Below are 18,261 nucleotides of genomic sequence, written 5' to 3' on the forward strand. Positions count from 1 at the left end.
TGGAGATAAATAGGGAGACGGCGAGCGGCGATATGGGTTACAACACACTCGCCGTAAGTAGGAGATGAAGAGGCAGTTTATTCCGATTAGGTAATGGGCGACCCAAAAAACCGATAGATAAAATGAGCAAGAGATTTTTATTTTTCATGCAACCTCCACTGTAACTGTATTGCATATGTACACTGTATGTAAAGGAAACATGGCATAATATATTGATATATAGATAATTTCACGGATGCATTTTACGATATACAATATGCATGCAATGTGCACACTGCAACATATGGGCTTCATCTATCATTTGTGTCATTTTCGCTAACGTAGGTATTTGTTTTGGAGATCGCATAGGGTGGTAGCGTTGTTACTTGCTAATTCTTATCATCGCTCACACTACATGAGCATGAGCACTAACTAGGGGGCTATCAACACTGTCCCGGAAGAGTAATCGCAGCTCCAATTACCCTGTCAAAATTTTTCTCTCATAAGTTAATTATCACATGTCGACATTGCCAGGAGAGAGAGAGAGAGATATGATATTCTTTCTCGCCTGCACCATCGAGATGCTTTGGCGACGGAGTTGCGATACGGCCCCATGAGGTCATCTAGTCTGCGCCCCCGTTTTTTTTCTCCTCCACGCTATCCGTGATAGCTGAGCGCCTAGCAGGATAGCTGCGGATACCATTTTTCGAGTCTTTGGTATGACCCGGCCGGGGATCGAACCCACGACCTACCGCTCGAGAAGCCGGACGCATAACCATTACACTATCTCGCGGGGCTCGGGGCATACGACGTAGGTCGGTTCTCCATAGTTCGCTGTGTGATTACGAGTATATACATGTTCAGGGCCTTAAGTATCGGACAGAGACACTTGGTATTTTCTTCGAGTATCGCCAAAACGCTCTAAAGTTACTTTCACTTTGAAGGACCAGTTCTGCTACTTACAGTTTTTCATTTCATGTCGTACCAGGACGTACTGTAAATCTGTATTAAATATTGGTTCTGGAAATACTTGGGTTGTTGGAGGTAGCAGAGACGCGCAGAAAAACGGTCGTGTCGGAAGGCGCACATCCGCACACGCACTCGACGAGATCCATACCCGACTGCACCCGGCTGGCACACGAGATGACGAGTCCTTCGGCCAGTTGGGCATAATATGCTGGTTTTGGCACTAATAAAGGCACCCGTATCATACGTGGTCAGCCTGAAAACCAATATCCAAGCAGCCTCCCTGAATGGCCCAGATCAGTGATTCTTAGCCTCACTGTGGCCGCGACCGATTTTCTGGTTTGGAAATTATCCCGTAAACCCACCTCTCAAAGTTCCGCTCAAACTATAGAAAGAAGTATATGTTTTGTGACATGGTGTTACAGAACGGATTACATGATATATGATTGATAGGATCCGTGGAATATTTTAATAATGTTGTGTTAGCTACGGATTATTGAATAACCGTATTTCGGTGTTTCTTTGATACGAACACCCTATTTTTTAAATTGAAGCAACGAACATGCCCATATAGTTGTGTTTCGCGCGACTGTCGGTCAAGGGTCAACACGGCCATGGTTAAGGTTACACTCGTGTATGTGGGTAACGATGCCAGCGGGGGTTCTCACTCTCGTAAGTGCAAAATGGGATGCTCGTAACCATTACCACCCTAACCTAACTTAAACACGAGTCAGCGACGCGCACCGATTGAGGGTCACGAGAAACACGGCAACTCAGTTGTGTTGGTGTGTTGTGTATCACGGAAGTGCCCGGAAATTACTATTGACCATGAGTGAGTTGTCATATGCCATTCACAATCCGGTTAATTTGTTAAAACTACGTAGCACCGACGCAATTATTTTAGCATTTCGAATTCAGCTCACAGTATTTAATGATGTTAGCTCTTGATGAGAGTGAGCAGAAAATCTCCAAGTAGAATAAATTAGGCGAAATGAATATCCTTTTTCGGAATAACCAGAGCAAAGAGACTAAACTTTTCACCGACTTCACGCGTTTTATCAAAGTATCTTCGTGGTGTGGCCGACCTCGAAATTCTCCTTTTGACTCATCTGCGGGCCATTGCTCCAGTACCGCTAGATAAGTCCCTCAGACATATCGCTTTGATGTTGGAATCGTTATCATTTATCTAGCGTACGAGCAACACTGAAGACTACAGGACGCACATAGTGCCTTGTCATGCAGGCATTTATTCCGATCCATCCAATATCCAAGTTTTACTATACTCGCAAATGGACATGGAATGACGTATGAAACATTCCTAACAATCCAACGCAAGTATACTTATTGCCAGTGATGACGATAATGAATGAAGGAGGCCTCGAAAGGATTTTGTGATTTTAAACCGGAACTTAGATTGATTTATTGATGTTGATGTTCATGAACTCGCTTTGAGTTTTGACCGTATTGAGCGCCGCTGCCTGGCCTATTGACCTTCCAATATTCCAACATTTTCTGCACTACCACTGTTGTCCGCTGCACTCTACCCCATCGCCCTGACAACGTTGCCGTCTATGTGAGTTCTGTCACTTTTATGAAAGGTCTTGGCGATATTATTTACGATACGCCGACACCAGAGACATCATGAATGTCTATAGTGGTAAACGACCTTGTTCAAATTCTATTGAGTAGTTCTTGTTCAAGTAGCGTATTTTGAAAGGTGACTATTTCGTTTAGACTTCGACGAATACAAAATTTTCAACTTTCCAAATTAGATTAGAATTTGAATTACAGAGCTACACAGTTTTTTCTCCTAAATTGACTACTATTAGCATAACTGAATTCGCGAAAACTTGGACATTGAATGAAGTTCAGCGTGATGTCAAATCAGAGTCCCTCCTCATAAGCATAAGAATAGGAAATTTCTGTGCAGCAAGCTTGACCCGTTTCGAGCTAGACATTTCTCCTGGGGAATTTTCAGGAAAACCACAAATTAGACCAGAATGAGATTGTCGCCATCGTTGCTCATCAATCACTGTCATTAACTATATTCCCGCAGCCGCCCTCAATCTCTACACCAGGAACAATGACTTAGATGCAATCTCTAAACATATCAATAATTATTATAATAATAATCATAATTCATTTGGAAAAGACGGTCCTTTGATCAACGCATAAGAAACAAACGAAACATATCGTCTAAAAGCCGCGGGATTGGCTGTAGCAAAGCGTCATATCCCGGAAGTGCAATAGTCAGGTAATGTCTTGTCAAGGACTTGGCCAGACGCGAATAAAAACGAAGCAGGGCGAGGCTTTTATAACAGGAGATTCCTGGCGACTGCGGCCAGCACGAATGACGCGAGCATAACGTGTACCGGTGCTGCTGTCACCGCGTCGCTTGTCGTCGTAGTGTCAGCAACGGTCGTCGCGTCATCTCCGGATTGTGCCGTAACAGTGGTCACTGGAAATAGAATAACACTCGGTAATTATTGTTCCCCAATTAGATTAATCAGAGCGAATTGCCGGTAATCCAGTTCTTATCTAATTTGCGTAATGTTTCTATGCTCTAATTTTAATTCTAATCTAATTTTTAATCTAAAAGAAATAGATCCCTATCTGCTTCATAAGTAGGGACTGGTTGAAAATGTGATCGGTATCTACGTACAGCCAGGTGAAGCTTCTAATAGAGATTAAGCAGATTAGGCGTCTGTTGTCCCTTGCAATATTGCTGCCTCGAGTCGGGCAACTTCGACATTTATTGCGACAAATGGAATTGATGATTGGATCTGCCTGGCTTGCATCATGCTCGTGACTCTTATTGAAAGTTGGTATGATCCCCTTCATATTATCTGGTTCCCAAGAGCTATAGTGCCGTGACGTCTCGATTGTCTACGATTGTCGGCGATTACAGGCAAGTTGAATGATTCACCGGCAGATGGCGCGCAATAGAAGAAAACATTGACCGATATAATTTTAGACTTTTCCGGAATGACATGGGTTAACGAGCGCTGGCCATATTTCCATTTGGGTCACCGGCTCAAATTAACATTTCTACCGAGCGGTGTATCATTGTGAAACCATCAGCGTCGAATGATTTATGAAATTTGGTGACACTTGTTTCGTCACTTTCTTGGCTATTTGCTCTTGTCACCAATATTCCGTAGCTACCCTGATCGCTCCGATCGCTTAAATGTATTAAGAGCCCTAGCCCATTAAAATAGAAGATATGTTCCTTCGCATGACCCTAGGAAACCAAATTTGTAAATAATCGTTCTTGACCATGCCACTTAGCTTATTGTTGATATGAAATGTTCTATCTGATTCTCTGCTGACGATTACCCCTGACGAGTGTCAGCCGAAAAAATTCGGGCTTATATCAATATGCATATACCATTCAATTGTATACGTCGCTTATGCTTAAGCACCATTTCAGCTCCGAAACTGGAATCGTATTTTGCAAATTCATTAGTCGAGGTTGACACAAATGGGAGTGCACATTCAAATTCAAACCGCATAACCCATTTTGAACTACGCAACTCGGTAAAATATCGAGTGCCGCGGCTTACACAGAATCGATTATACGACGACCCCGCTGTACTGTTCGCATCGATTTGAGCGTTGCTCACGTATCAGTACTGGGATTGTGTTTACAATGCGCGGCGTATTAAAATTCTACAGAGACAACAAATTCCTATGATTGAGGCATTCAACCGCACCGCACCGCTTCTGATGAAATCCTGTTTGCCAAGTTATGGAATTTGAGTGCGTTCGAGTGCTTAATTGTATTACGAGTCTATCCCTATGATCCTTACGCGGTCTTCTGATAAAGAGTAGCATCCATTCAAAACACCTCTGCGGTTTCGGCAAGTCATGGTATCGCTGATAAGGTGAAAGCAATGGCTGCGGAACTTACTTGACCTTAGTGGCATAATTTAATAAAATAAGATATTTTGTATGCTATCACTGAGCGGTGAGCGAATAACACGGCCGCGTACGATATTACCGCTGATTTGCGTTGAAGCGTCCCAATCACATCATCGTCTTGATAGAATAGCGTTGATTTTTTATTTACACACAACCCAAACGCATAGCACGGCCTGGCCTTTCTTAACGATACGTTCGCTACATTGTCATGTAAATGAAGCTAGTCGCATATTTCAGTTAATTTAAAGAGCTTCATCGAGTTACAGAACTTCAGTATACAATTGAGTAATATATATTCATATTGATGTATACCCGAATATTTTTGACTGGCAATCTCGTCAGGGGTAATCGTCAGCAACTAGTAGAAAATTTTAAAGAACATTGTGTATCAACATCGTGCATATAATTTACATCATTTTATTCTGTTGTATTCTGCGTTTGAAAAACGGTATTTGAATAATATATTCATATTAACATGAACCTGAATACTTACGGCTGACACTCGTCAGGGATAATCGTCAGCAACTATAATAGAAAATCGGAGAGAACACTGTATATCAACAATCATCACCACGGTAATTTAATTGAAATTCTCTTCGAGAGTAACAATGTAGTGCCCTATTGGTGTACCATGTATATACTAAAATTGCGCAGAAACCCAGAACTTGGGCGGCGTTTATTAACTAAGCTTGATAATTTATTGACAGTGTTTTCATATTTGACTATATGGTGCTCCGCAGGGATTGGTCTGCGCAAAATCGAGTCCAGTATTCCTGAATTAACTAATACAACGCCAGTAATATAGTATTCCGAATTCCATCCTCAAGAAAAATGACGCAAGTTATACGTTATCCAAAATAATTAAAGCGTATATTTTATTATTTTATTTACAGAACAAAATCGACTGTCATTACTCGATTAGAATTTAAGCACTCGAGTCAATGTGCATTGTGCAATAATGTTGTAATGAGCTTGACTCACAACCAACAGATAGATCTCGGCCATCCTTACATCACACCGTCCCGCGTACTTGAATGCACCTATAACATATCACGAACTACACGGTTTCAACTCGGCAAACTGCAGTAGGAATCTCCGACCAATTACGAGGTGAAAACCTCTCACGGCCTTACGCACGGTATGAAGATACGTATAATAGTCGAATATACTTACTGAAAAGTGTAGCGATAAGCAGGCATAATAAAGTGGCAGTTCGGTTCATCATTTTCGCCAGTCGGTTAAGTCTTTGATCGATTAAATAGAGTCCCCGTTACGAGCTAGACAGCCGCTAAACTATAGAGCAGATCTGGGTTATCGCCGTGCTTTAAAGAGAACGTAGAATCTTTTTTCTTTTTTCTGAATATCTAAGCAACTGCGGGACGCTAGTACTATTCAATAGCGAATCGCGAGAGGAATCTCTAGAGTGGAAAAACAATTTTACTTCCCAAGCGCAAAAATGACATGCCACTAAACTGGTTGGTTGTGTACAGTATCGAATGAAATATTGTGTATTGGCGATGCTATTGATACCGGTTACAATGGTGACACCTGTGGGAACACGTTTTATAAGGGCCTGCTTATTATTAGGGCCGCGCGAAATCGAGATTTGATTCCGTGTTGCGTATTTAAGGCTTCCAGTCGACTTTGCGGGTACCATTGCTAATGACGGCATACTGAAATAAACACCTTATATGCCAGCACAAATAAAAATATTCGATTATGTCTACCATATACCTACGACAAAACTTATTGTGGCAACTCCGCGGTTTGATGTATACTTCAAATGAATATTGTTTCTATGAACATGAGAACCCTTTCGCCACGTGTTTTGGTTCCTCTGATACGGAAAATCTAGATAATTCCCACAGTATCAGAAAAAATCATTTTTAGTCCCAAGAGGCGTATAAATTCAGTACTCGAAGAAATTGAATCTCATCGCTTGACGTGAATCATTAAAACAAATACTCAACTCCGATCCGAATGCTAAAATCTGCCCAGACCACCATGCTTATTATGGAGCGTTTTAGTGTATTTTGTGAATTAATTTAAGGCCACACTCCTCGTTACGCGGCCTTTCGGGACTATTGTAGCAATGAGCTATCTCCTTAAAGATCCCACAGCAGCGACCTACTATAGGGGCTAGCGTTAGGCAACAATAAAATCTCAAAGTTTCTATCCATATAATATTCTACATTTGCAATGATTAGAGGTCATGTATACAGAATGTAGATTCAAATAGGTTACTATAAGGTCGGAAAATCTAACGCGGAAATTGACAGTAAGTAATGTATTCGTCATCCAGAATATGCTAAATACCGGTATGCCTTCCATACCCTGAATCAGCCGCGATACGTGTCCTTGCGGTTGAGATATTTGGATCAATAATAGTCGCAAAGTGGTATTTGCGTACTTGTATAGATGTAACCAATTTTCAGTTGTATACAATATACGAGGCGCGTTGTAACACGCTGCACCCCACGAACGCCCAAGTTGCCAACCAACTGACGACCAGCACAAAGTCCCAGATTATATTACTTGCGAGCCAACATGTAGCATTCGTGGTGTTCGATGTCCGTGATAACAAACAGAAATCCCGAAATTTCGAATGTTGATAGGTTTCAAAGCAAGAGTTTAGATTACAATACACATAGAAAGGTTCGATGTTAAATAGGTAGATGACCCCGCGTAAATAGTTGGCTGAGTGCGCCGCCCTATATTGAAGTTCCTGCTCGGTGTTAATGGGTTCCCATTGTGTTAGCTTATTTCTGTTAATCTGACGTATTGAAACTTATTCGTGGATACAGTTTGTGTGAGTGCATGTGCATATCGAATGCAGAAGGCAGAAAAACAATATTGACAATATAGTGCCATGTTCCTTTTATAGGATTCACTGTATATATATATAGGACATATCTTCTCACATAAAACGGTACAGGCATGCGGATGTAAGATTGGCGCACCGACGCGTCGTGTATTACTCATAATCCCCTAATATAAGTCATCGGCATATTCCGGTCGAATATAAGATATACACTAATACAGTTAAAATTAGCATTGCGTTTATAGATTCCAGACGTGCCTTGTCTTCATATTTGGAAACCAGGTATAGGGAGTGGCCGAGTGGTCATTCGACTGTTACTAGGGTTATCTTGCGCACCTGCTATTTATAGAAATATAACAGATCGTGGATTACGAATCGGGAATAATGTAAGGGTCTTTATATTTGAACTCGTTTCGAATCCCGTTTTGACTTTGCGTGTGGCACACGATATAGGTTCGCTAGTAAGGTGCGGTAAAATACCAATAATAACACACTATGTGACAAGTCATAGGACGTAATACGCTTTGTCCATATCTTTTGATATTCGTCATCGGTCAACTTATAGACATTGTAACGAAATATAGATTGTAGAACATCACATTCATAATTTCGGGAAATGGATGTTAACCTACCAGCGTATGTATATTGTATAGTCATCGAATAAGCTTTACACGTGAAAATAATAATATATTCGAATCGGTTAACAAGAATCTTCACGACCTGAATCGCTGCCTTTTCCACTTACTTTGCGGTCTCTGTAGTTAGGTATATTAAAGCTATCGAGATAAATCGCGACCTATCATTAGAAGGAGCGTTTCACAATATATATCACACAAACTGCCTATCCCTCAACTGAGACTGAATTAGAACTATTTTTATTTATATGTATTGGTGATGGAAATTTTAGAAGAATTTTAAAGCAAACGGTAGGATCAGCACTAATGCGAACCAGCCCTATGACGCAAAGCGCATAACCGGATTTTAGACTTCAGTGGCAGCCCGCAGTGATAAGTCCAGGTTTTATTTTACGCGCACGCCGCGGAATTTCACGGTCGTCATTTATTTGAATCACTTTTATTTGTCAACAGAATATTTCCCATGGACCATCAGATCCGGCCACAGACGTTTTTATATCCCACATAAACGGTGCATTTTACAGACACCTCGCGAAGCCTCCCATGTGCAACAACCTTTATTCTGTTATACGTCACGGCGTGGCTATAAAACGACCAGACTCTGTTGCTTCGACTTCAAGATAAGGTCTGCGATGACGAATTTAGTTTCGCGAGTGGCACACGGCGTCGGTTAAGAAATCACAGGCAATGTAACAACCCAGTCTCCAATTCGCAAAAATTCTAAGCATCTCGGAGATTAGCATACGAAATTGCATGTGCGCCAATAAATTCACTTTTTATAGCGTGATCCTCGGCTACGTCTGGTGGTAAAACCCGTGGAACCTAAGCTGCGCTAAGCTGTGACAACGTTTGGGTTGGTCGAGACTTCGCAGAAATGTTATTACCACTAACGTATAAGTAGCTTTGTAATACCTATTCCTAGGGATGTTGCGAACCCCTGAAAAGTTCTGGTTCGTGTGAACGCGAATCTTTCCGAAAGGTTCTGTGTGAACACGAACGTGAGCCTATAGCGTCACGAGACGTCATATGGCTTATTCCAACCCTACATTACCGTAAAGATATATATTAATTTACAGGGTAACTAGAGACAACTCATTCCATATTATGCCACAATGCTAGTGCATGTAGACTGTAGAGTTTTTAGACGTCACCCACAGCTATCAGTTGGAACAATCAAGTGCTATAATAATTCCACAGAATCGCATTGCCAACAATTTCCACGAGGACTCGGCTGGACGGGACAGATGTATTTTTGCAAGTGAACTACCGGTTTCCATACTTCCGCCAGATATTATCTCAAAAACAAGTTATACAGTATCCCGCACCCCAATCGGGCGAATTTGGTTTTTATGATACAATAAAGCAGTGGCTCTCAACCTTTTTGTCTTCGCGGACCCACGCGGACCCCCTCCATACATACACACACACACACACACACACACACACACACACACATTATACATTATACATACATTTAGAACTTGGGAGGACGTTTATTATTTCAAAGCTGCATTTCTTAAAATACGCGGTCGTGTGCTGAAAATCCGCGCCGTCGATTTGATTTGAACTATGGTGCTGAAAATCCAATTCCACAAAAATAGGTGGTGGCGAATGTAATAATAACGCGTAACGCTTCCGACAATATCTTTGGGTATGATCGCGACATATATGGCACCAAAATTGCGAAGCAAATTTTTAATAAACATATAGAACGTCCAGCCTAGTCATTTCTATCTAGCAGCTCATTTTGAAGTCATTCTGGAATAACGGTTATGCATATCACAGGAGAAAATGGAATTTTGCAAACAATTTGTTTCCAAAACCTCAACAATACTCTCTTCGGGCTCGAGTACTCGAATCTTTGTGTCTAGCCCTATCATCGTTAACTTTTATATTATTCAACAGAGAGGAGTCCGCACCACACGCCTGATAATAATTGGATACGACATTGTCAATTCTGGTACTCAAGTCTACACAGCTATATGCGATACAACGCCTTTTGCCTACGCTACCGAAGTACCTTGTAGTACCGGCATTGATCGAGAATCAAACAACTACTCTAATGAATATATAGTTACAGAGCATCAGACGCAAGTTTATCTGTGTAATTTTGTGTATTATTTGAGACGGGTTTAATTACTGTAAAACAAATAACGTGAGTCGACTACTTTCAGCAACACGACATGAGAAATTTGCAGTGGCGAGATAGCGCAGTGGTATAATCCACATCTACAACACCAGTTGTGGTTGTGGGTGGGTTCGAGTCAGACCGAGGTCGACTCCAGAATTCCACATAAGTGTTAGAAGTTTATCTAGGCTCCTCCTCGCCATCTCATCCGCGTGAACGGTGTCTTACAAAAAGCCTAGAAGTGGTCCGAGCTACAAGTCGGCAAACACGGAACCAAAAATAAGCAATATCGGCTGGGTGTAAATGACCATTGTAGTCGACAAACACCAAAAAAAAAAGAGAAACTTCAAGGAGGGCTTCGCAAGGCCTGGCTTATGGCATGTATCGGAATATACAGACGGCTTGATTGCTAGAATAATCTCTCTGCATAAACTCATGTCGTAAACACACATATCGTCTAAATGGCATCGGTGTTGAAGCTATTCTATATATAGTGGAGTAATATATTCATATCGAAATAAACGCGGATATTTTCGGCTGATACTCGTCAGGGGTAATCTTCAGCAACTATTAGAGAACTGGAAGGAATATTGTATATCCACAATCGTATAACCGAATATGAAACAATTCTGCATAGAGGCGAGAAAGCGTAGCTTTATTATTGCGATAAAGCTGGAGAATTGAAGTATTTTGGACACACCACCGTTTTGGTCTATGCATCTGCAAACCATTAGGAATTATTCGATTTGAACAAGAGTATAAGTCTTCGCATCGAGTATTCTAGTACTGCTCATTAAGACGTTTTACAAGTGTGAATGACTTGGACAGTTCGAAATATGTAGATTAGATGAGATCACAAATAAAACATAGACACGTTTCTATCTGCACGAAAGGAAATTTGGTATTTTTCTTTTAATATCTATGCCATTTTATTTTATGACGATGCTGCGGATCAATCACAATTTCACAGAAATATCGCGTCCGTCTACGAACGCAGCCTTTCTGCCACCCTAGCTCACAGGTTTTACTGGTTGGGATGGTTTCAGCGCATTCTACGGCGAGAGCAGTATGGAAACTGTAATTCTCAATCATAATGTCTCGTGATGGCAAGGGGCGGATGAATTCAGTACTCGAAAAATAGTCTTTTGCTCTTACTCCACTCGAGTCGAATCGTTACAATTATTACTAATTCGTGTATACTCGAATCATATTGCCCAGCTCAAGTAGTTATCAGGTGGAATTTGTTCCCAAACCACGCCGACTAAACGCATTAAAACGCATGAAATTTTCTCTTAGCTACCACAACCCTTTACAGATATTTCTGATGTATCCTTTCATGAGGCACGGCAACGTTTCTGACGTTTCCTTCTTAGAAAGAAACTATTATATATACATTAGCAACCTGCTAACTGTAAACGCAGTTGTGTGTCCTTGTCCGTCTATTGTGGTTACAACTGACAACAACCTATATTCAGCAAAGACACGGTACCTGTGAATTGAAACGACTGTCAATTAAACCAATCTATTCATTGTGAATTTCGTGTTTTGGAACAGCATGCCACATATATAGTATAGCGACGAGCGGTCTAGCATTGAATTCGTGAAACAGCTGCGATTTACACTGTGTGGCAAACCTATTGAAAAGGCTCCCTTTCAAACAACACGTTTACTTTATTTAGTTTAGTCATTTGAGTATGCTAAGGTCAGATTTGAACACATTTTCTACCGTTTTGAGCCGGCCTAACACTATCAGCATGTACGATTTACAGATGGACACGCTTTTAAAAGATTATTCTGCAAATCACGGGTTTTCATACGATGGTGCAGTGCAGTGCGCAATAATAGTTTACTCGGAATGAGCTACAATCAATGTCCATTGTCCACTGTCCAGGTTTGAATTGAAGGTATACGACAGCCGAGATCACGCAGTGTTGAACTTGATATGAAAGGTCATTATTCACAACACAATTCTAATGTTGTGGTTATCAATCGGCGTGATTTGGAGTCCAATATGAATGGATATCTATGATGAAGTGGCCCGTTAAAATGTTTGCATTAGGAATGGGAAATTTCGACAATCATTTCCGATAAACAAATAAATTTGCGATCCACCGTTATAACTCTTGAATAATTTCGAAATTAGATCCGTATTTCTTACGATTCACATGCATTCATCGCATATGAACCCGTAGTAGGAAATATAGTTGGCTATAAAATGCGTAATTGTGTTATTATTAAGTTGCAAAGCGAGTGAGAAAAATCAGGGATGTCTAGTGCAGTGGTTCTCAACCGCCGGTCCGCGGACCGGTGACGGTCCGCGACGACACTCCTGCCGGTCCGCGAGGAATATTACAATTTTATACTTTAATTTCAAGATGCAATGTTGAAGGCTTGTCCATTGATAAAATAAATAAAACATCTAATTTTAAACTGATTCAAAACTTCGTGAGGAAACAGTAGGGCTAGAAACATGTTCGACTTGACTTTAAGTACAAGACGTTTCATTTGACGACATGCGAGCGACAAATACAGAACAGATACGAGCTCACTCATCGCTAAGCTGCGCAGTTTGATCATTGGTTTTCGATTCATTTATTTTGTGCAGGACCGTAACTGGGACACCCCAAACCGCCCAATCGGAGAGGGGCCGAGCTTGAAAATGAACATAAATCATTGCGTTTTATTTGAAACTTTTTCCAACATTTTTCAATTTCTTTTCGGGCTTTGCACGATTTAGTGTCCCTAAATGTCTTTGCTTATTAGGGGCCCTTCTCCGAGAAATACGCATGATTTATAGGCATTTCGGCGTCAGCTATTGCCGCACCACGACGTATCCTCACATAATGAAGTTTAGGTTAACATATGGGACTCCTAAATTTGGGCCTAAAACTCGACCGCGAGAAAAGCGCTTCAGTCGTGAATGATCGAAAATTTTCGCCATTGTCGCGATAAGCTACGTAAACTCTCTGCTTACGCCGAGTAGAATGGATGTGATCACAAGTACAGGTGAAAACATCCACCCAAGTGTAGGGTCTTGAGGCGAATCCCCCGGAAGTTTGGCTTATCGCCCTGTGGGGGCCCCAAGACCAACGTTTTGGGGCGTGGGCTGACGAAGTGCTTTTTCGACCCGGATTTGCGGATGGCCGGTATAGCTGCTGTAATGTGTTTTCTTGCGGCACGCACTGTATTCGTAGTTGCCGGAGTATATGCGTCTGGTGGCAGTGGGCAATTTCAAGGTGCTTGGTTCGACTCCGATACGCTTTTTCTATTGATATTGTCAAAGAGAATAATATTAAGGAGTTGGCGTGGCCGTTTAAACCCACGGCCTTTGGCGCGAAAGACTGTAAACGACTCTCGGCGGTAGCACGTTTATCTGGATAAGGCAATTTTACCTCGACTTGGCAGACTCACTACCATAAAATCCCATGGATGCCATCATGAATAATATTAAATACGATCAAAACCCTCGAAATGTCACTCTCTAGCATCATATAATTGCCAAAAACGGTGGCATACTTTACATTTTGGCTTCATTTCAATTTTGACAGTTCACCGGTCCGCCAGACATTTTTTGAAATTTTACCGGTCCGCGAGGCGAAAAAGGTTGAGAACCACTGGTCTAGTGTACAGCTCTATGTCATCCACGCGTCCTCATAATAGGAATGAATGTATGTAGTGTTAAATAAGCGACCATCCATTGTCTCGCCACAGATACATATTAATTTTAGCCAATCTCTCAACCAGTTACCATTGAACACGAACATTGAGGAATACGGTAATATGCGCTTGCCAGGTGTCAGCCCGGTATTGTGATTCAATCACCGGTGTCACACGATGCTTTTGGCGCAAGAATTCGGTCTGCCTCTAACCCGGTATCGATTTCGCGGACATCATAGTACAGACGAATGTGTTATGGTTGGAAACAGTTGCCAGATTCGCCAACAAAACAACTTGAAACAGAACCCGCGAGAATCTAATCTACTTGCGCACGACTGTGTGTATTGGAAGTAAATTGGGTTAGTTTGTTTTATTCAGATCGTTGCAAATATGTTATATAAATATTACATAATTCAGCGTACGATTATAACACACACAACGAAGTGCCTGACCTTTGGCATAATGAGGATATGTTCTCGGCGCTATACCATTGTTTATTGCGCGAGACAATCAGATTAATTAAGTTTCGCATTCGTGTCTGTCCTGTTGAATACCAATTTTCACCGTTACTAAAATCACATGATGTCATCACTTCTAATAAGGACACAATTGTTCTCTTGTGAATAGTACTTTTATGCATATGCATATTTTATAAAGCTGTATTGCATTTAAATATAGTTATCATATTTTGTGGTCCGGAAAAGAGAACACCCTTTCCGTCTCGACTCCCGAACGACCCAACGATTCCATGTTTCGCGCCATTATGGCGTGTTTTAGTTGTGCCCGAACAATAGCCTGGCCGTGAACGCTATAAAGGAGGACAAATTGCCGGAAAGGAGGACATTTAGGCGTCCTCACAGGACATATTCAATTTCATGAAAGAGGAGGACAAATCCTCCTACAGGATGTCGTATGGTAACCCTAATTTTAACGCAAACGCAAATAATAATTAGCAGTACCCTTTACCCACTGCGCAGGGACAATGGGAGATATCATATTTATTCATAGTTACGTACAAGTACTAAGACATTCACCAATTACACTATGCAGTCAAACGCAAATTTGAATTTCGTGTTGGAATCTGAAGAGACTTAAGGGTACAGAACGTAAGTATACAGTATAAACTTATACAGTATACAGCATCACTTTATTAGTAATACATCCACATATTTTCACAAGTCCATTTCATGCCAGAAATTGCGTTATACCTCACCGTGGATCTGTCTGATGATATCACGCACATGCCATCAAAGCGCACCCATTGCATTACGGTGCAGAATAAAATACGAGTTATATGACGACATTAAAAATCAACGATGGTGGATAGGGGCTTTGCTATGAAGTCAATTTTCCGTAAACCAGCACTGAGATTTACTTCGCTGCAGGACTGGTATTCTTATGATTCGAGGTAATACAAGGAAGCTAATAAGTCATCATGCGAACGCCCAAGTGTCAAGTGACTGTGACGCACATAGCCAATAACTTCTCGTTCTACGAGTGCAGGGTACGATCGAGAACATACACTTCGCATCACACCGTTGCGCCATCGCATCTAATGACTTTTTGTGATTCTTGTTTGAAATACTAAGGTTATGAGATAACAACCTCTTCACACTGGAAAGAAATCAGCGATGTAATGGGTTGGTGGAACAGGTTGTATCTTGTCATTCCGGATTTATTGCGTATAACGATATTGTAAAACGTTGATTTTGTACAGCGCTCATAACCGATCGACTGACAAATATACCCTTCTTTCGCAATTCTCTATAAATAGATAAAAGCAATTGGTAATACGTAAATCATATTATGCGTACTGTGGTATATTATACTATCAAGATAACGTAATGGAGGAGAGTCCGGCTTCTTGATCGGTTGCTCGAGGTTCAATTCCTGACCGGGGCGGACCAAAGACCTGATCAGTAAAACTGGTGTTTGTGGTTTCCCCGCTTCGCGCTCAGCATTTTCCGGAATAGCATGGAGGGGTGGTGCAAGACGTAGAAAGCATTACATGGCTTTATCTACACCTTCCTTGTCCAGCGGTATATGCACATCACGCACTCATGCTATGCATAGCATATGCACAGATCGTGAGTATGTATATCATGAGTCGGTGTGTATGCGTCATAAAAACACAAAGGACAAAAATATAGAACGTACTATTCCTATCAATATTTTTATCTAGTTCTCGTACGGTCCAGTATCAAGAATAATATAACGCCCTCCATTTGACGCTGTACACGGTGCGTGTACTACTGCGCAGTGTACCTGCACGTACATTTATACAATGGACACGATGTGGATGCTTTTGTTTGTAGGCGTATTTACTGGAATTCAAAATGACGATGTTTTGAAAGATTTCAATGGATCGAAATAAATATGAAAACGAAAAATTAATGTATTACATCTTTATAATAAAGATACTCTGAGAGGTACAGAACTTTAATATTAAACTGAATAATATATTCATATTGAAATATAGACGAATATTTCCGCCGGATATTCGCCAGGAATAAGTAGACAATTCAAAAGAACTTTGTATATCAGCAGTCTTATCACTAATGATAACGTCAGAGGCATGAAATTTTGTAAAATCGAGACGTTGCTGCCAATTACCTCTGACGACTGTCAGCCTTACGTATTCGGGTTTATTTCAATATGAATATAATATTCAACTTTATAATGAAATACTTCTGCGCAAATACTTGATCAATGACCATGCCCATTCTGAATTTCGCGGTATGTTTGATTACTTGAAGCATACGCCACAAGTACATTATAAAGAAAGAATTGCTGTTTGTTTTGCTGTATTCAAATAAAATCACGGGTTTTGATCTCCCAGTTGTTGAGAAAATTCCAACAGTTTGTTCAGGAAGTAGGAAACTTCCGGAGAATGCGAGGAAGTTCACGTTGACGTTTTCGCGTGAGAGCGAATATTAAGGGGTTTCCAAAGTGGGTATTGTTTTCTGGGTAGATTCGCTTTCGGTATTGCGATCTGCAGTGACATTAACGGCAGGTATGTAGGATTGCGGGCCACGTGGGGACGATGCGATACAAACAGTAACTTATTCGAGATATAGTCAGAGGCGGTCAAAGTATAGTCAGTATTGAAACTCAAGTACGCGTAGAAGTAACGGCTCCTCAATTACAAGTAGACAAAACAAGATATGTCAAAGCTATAGTATATAGATACTTAAGGGTGAAGTAGTCGACTAGGTAATTCCAAAATGTAGATTTGGTTGAAGGGTTGCACATGCTTTTAGCTGTTAATCGGGGGTGACTTCTTTCGAAATTGCAAGACCTATCTTATCGAAGAACGCAACACGGCTAATGCCACTAAAAGTAGGTGTAAACGTTGAAAAATACATCCGTTATCCGTAATACAGATAGGGCTGTGTTTAAAACAATAATTAATTTAAAATAAACATGTTTAAAACAAGGCCCTTGTTTAAAACATCTTTTTCTAAGCCATGACGTCACATATATTGAATTGCGACGTCATAGTTGATTTATATTCACCATTGAAAATCGAGGGTAAATGTAGCTCATTAGACGAAATAGGCGTCCAATCCCTGTGGGCTGTGATATACGAACCGAAATATCTTTAACCAGGACTTCATCGTCTTGCATCATTTTTACGGTCGGCGGTCATCATCATCATCATCAGAACATTCATTGCATACCAATGATCTATATCTACCTAATATAGCTGTTGAACCGACTATTAGGAGGGTTCCGACCATCCCATATCGTATAGGTCTGCTATATCGGGTGGTAATCGTCGTCCGTAGGCTCATACAACATGTTTTGGATTGTATTTACACAAGTATGGCACAATTGTACAACTTGAAAAAACACATTTTTTAACGGCCTTTGTTTAAATGTAACCCAAGATACTGAACGTGTTTACTGCGGTTCTTCTGAACCTAAATCTACTCTCTACTTTCTATATATTGTAAACAGGATAGGACGTATAACATTTTGTCCTTAAAATGTGTGTGAGGCATATACATCGACTCACTATATACATACACACGATCTGTGCATATGCATGCCGTGAGCGCATGATGTGCATATGCCGCTGGACAACGAAGGTGCAGAAAGATTCTTGTGATGCGTTCTAAGTCTTGCACTACCGTCCATGCTATCCTGGTAAT

General features: G+C 41.0%; 1 protein-coding gene and 1 long non-coding RNA gene across 2 annotated transcripts in view; both read right to left on the reverse strand.

Moving 5' to 3' along the window:
* The window catches only part of LOC145454231 (uncharacterized), a 63,591-nt gene that overhangs the window by 37,326 nt on the left and 8,004 nt on the right, over positions 1–18,261 (reverse strand). The gene's annotated exons all lie outside the window — the stretch shown is intronic.
* On the reverse strand, positions 3,039–6,200 carry LOC145454740 (uncharacterized). The gene is made up of 2 exons (XR_013920210.1): positions 6,040–6,200; positions 3,039–3,403 (listed from the first exon to the last, which is right to left on the reverse strand). It is a non-coding gene; the product is annotated as an uncharacterized LOC145454740 (long non-coding RNA).

Source organism: Botryllus schlosseri, chromosome 13 (genome assembly GCF_051294905.1).
Source record: "Botryllus schlosseri isolate E-star chromosome 13, Bs_hap1, whole genome shotgun sequence".
Lineage (NCBI taxonomy): Eukaryota > Metazoa > Chordata > Ascidiacea > Stolidobranchia > Styelidae > Botryllus > Botryllus schlosseri.